Genomic DNA, 3,233 nt, shown 5'->3' with positions numbered 1-3,233 from the left:
ACCTCCTGCTCCTTCTCCAACTCCTGCTCCTTCTCCGCCTCCTGCTCCTTCTCCACCTCATGCTCCTCCACCACATCCAGCTCCACCTTCACCTCCTGCTGCTTCCCCTCCACCTGCTCTTTCTCCTCTTTCTGCTCAACCTCCCCCTCCTGCTCCTTCTCCACTTCCTGGTCAAAACTCCTCCTCCTGCTACTTCTCCCCCTCCTGCTCCTGCCTTGCCTCCTGCTCCTTCTCCCCTCCTGCTCCTTCACCCCCTCCTGCTCCTGCTCCTTTTTCCCGTCCTGCTCCTTCTCCACCTCATGCTCACTCTCCCCCTCCTGCTAACTCTCCCTCTCCTGCTCCTTCTCCTCGTCCCGCTCAACCTCCTCCTCCTGCTCCTTCTCCTCCTCCTGCTCATTCTCCACATCCTGCTCCTTCTCCACCTACTGATCCTTCTCCGCGTCCTGCTCCTTCTCCGCCTCCTGCTCCATCTCCGCCTCCTGCTCCTTCTCCGCCTCCTGCTCCTTCTCCTCGTCCCGCTCAACCTCCTCCTCCTGCTCCTTCTCCTCCTCCTGCTCCTTCTCTACATCCTGCTCCTTCTCCACCTACTGCTCCTTCTCCGCGTCCTGCTCCTTCACCGCCTCCTGCTCCATCTCCGCCTCCTGCTCCTTCTCCGCCTCCTGCTCCTTCTATGCCTCCCGCTCCATCTCTACCTCCGCCTCCTGCTCCTTCTCCCCCTCCCGCTCCATCTAAAGCTCCTGCTCCTTTCCCCGTCCTGATCCTTCTCCACCTCCTGCTCACTCTCCCACTCCTGCTCACTCACCCCCTCCTGCTCCTTCTCCTCGTCCCGCTCAACCTCCTCCTCCTGCTCCTTCTCCTCCTCCTGCTCCTTCTCGACCTCCTGTTCCTTCTCCACCTCCTGCTCCTTCTCGACCTCCTGTTCCGTCTCCACCTCCTGCTCCTTCTCCACCTCCTGCTCCTCCTCCTTCATCTCCTGCTCCTCCGCCTGCTGCTCGTTCACACCCTCCTGATCATTCTCGCCGTCGAGCCCCTCCTCCACCTCCTGCTCCCTCTCCCTCAACTGCTCCTTCTCCGTCTCCTGCTTCTTTCACTCCTCCTGATCCTTCTCGTCTTCCTGATCCTTCTCGTCTTCCTGATCCTTCTCGTCTTCCTGATCCTTCTCGTCTTCCTGCTCCTTCTCGTCCTTCTGCTCCTTCTCGTCCTCCTGCTCCTTCTCGTCCTCCTGCTCCTTCTCCCTCTCCTGCTCCTTCTCCTCCTGTTGCTCCTTCTCCACCTCCTGCTCCATCTCAACGTCTGGCTCCATCTCCTCCTCCTGCTCATTCTTCTCTTCGTGCTCCTTCTCCTCCTCCTGCTCCTTCTCCTCCTCCTGCTCCATCTCCACCTCCTGCTCCTTCTCCACCTCCTGCTCCTTCTCCACCTTCTGCTCCTTCTCCATCTTCTGCTCCTTCTCCACCTTCTGCTCCTTCGCCAGTTCCTGCTCCTTCTCCACCTTCTGCTCCTTCTCAACGTCTGGCTCCATCTCCTCCTGCTCCTTCTTCTCTTCGTGCTCCTTCTCCTCCTACTGCTGCTTCTCCTCGTCCTGCTCCTTCTCTCCTCCTCCTGCTCCTTCTCTTCCTCTGCTCAACCCCCTCCTCCTGCTCCTTCTTCTCTTCCAGCTCCTTCTCCACCTTCTGCTCCTTCTCCTCCTTCTGCTCCTCCTACACCTCCTGCTCGTTCTACCCCTCATGCACCTTCTACACCTCCTGCTCCTTCTCCTCCTCTAGCTCGTTCTCCTCCTCCAGATCCTTCTCCTCCTCCAGCTCCTTCTCCCCGTCCTGCTCCTTCTTCACCTGCAGCTCCTCCTCCGCCTCCTTCTCCTTCTCCACCTCCTGCTCCTTCTCCAACTCCTGCTCCTTCTCCGCCTCCTGCTCCTTCTCCACCTCATGCTCCTCCACCACATCCAGCTCCACCTTCACCTCCTGCTGCTTCCCCTCCACCTGCTCTTTCTCCTCTTTCTGCTCAATCTCCCCCTCCTGCTCCTTCTCCACTTCCTGGTCAAAACTCCTCCTCCTGCTACTTCTCCCCCTCCTGCTCCTGCCTTGCCTCCTGCTCCTTCTCCCCTCCTGCTCCTTCACCCCCTCCTGCTCCTGCTCCTTTTTCCCGTCCTGCTCCTTCTCCACCTCATGCTCACTCTCCCCCTCCTGCTAACTCTCCCTCTCCTGCTCCTTCTCCTCGTCCCGCTCAACCTCCTCCTCCTGCTCCTTCTCCTCCTCCTGCTCATTCTCCACATCCTGCTCCTTCTCCACCTACTGATCCTTCTCCGCGTCCTGCTCCTTCTCCGCCTCCTGCTCCATCTCCGCCTCCTGCTCCTTCTCCGCCTCCTGCTCCTTCTCCTCGTCCCGCTCAACCTCCTCCTCCTGCTCCTTCTCCTCCTCCTGCTCCTTCTCTACATCCTGCTCCTTCTCCACATACTGCTCCTTCTCCGCGTCCTGCTCCTTCACCGCCTCCTGCTCCATCTCCGCCTCCTGCTCCTTCTCCGCCTCCTGCTCCTTCTATGCCTCCCGCTCCATCTCTACCTCCGCCTCCTGCTCCTTCTCCCCCTCCCGCTCCATCTAAAGCTCCTGCTCCTTTCCCCGTCCTGATCCTTCTCCACCTCCTGCTCACTCTCCCACTCCTGCTCACTCACCCCCTCCTGCTCCTTCTCCTCGTCCCGCTCAACCTCCTCCTCCTGCTCCTTCTCCTCCTCCTGCTCCTTCTCGACCTCCTGTTCCTTCTCCACCTCCTGCTCCTTCTCGACCTCCTGTTCCGTCTCCACCTCCTGCTCCTTCTCCACCTCCTGCTCCTCCTCCTTCATCTCCTGCTCCTCCTCCGCCTGCTGCTCGTTCACACCCTCCTGATCATTCTCGCCGTCGAGCCCCTCCTCCACCTCCTGCTCCCTCTCCCTCAACTGCTCCTTCTCCGTCTCCTGCTTCTTTCACTCCTCCTGATCCTTCTCGTCTTCCTGATCCTTCTCGTCTTCCTGATCCTTCTCGTCTTCCTGATCCTTCTCGTCTTCCTGCTCCTTCTCGTCCTTCTGCTCCTTCTCGTCCTCCTGCTCCTTCTCGTCCTCCTGCTCCTTCTCCCTCTCCTGCTCCTTCTCCTCCTGTTGCTCCTTCTCCACCTCCTGCTCCATCTCAACGTCTGGCTCCATCTCCTCCTCCTGCTCATTCTTCTCTTCGTGCTACTTCTCCTCCTCCTGCTCCTTCTCCTCCTCC

The sequence above is a fragment of the Heptranchias perlo genome, unplaced genomic scaffold, assembly GCF_035084215.1.
Source record: "Heptranchias perlo isolate sHepPer1 unplaced genomic scaffold, sHepPer1.hap1 HAP1_SCAFFOLD_136, whole genome shotgun sequence".
Lineage (NCBI taxonomy): Eukaryota > Metazoa > Chordata > Chondrichthyes > Hexanchiformes > Hexanchidae > Heptranchias > Heptranchias perlo.
Note: the sequence above shows the minus strand (reverse complement) of the source record.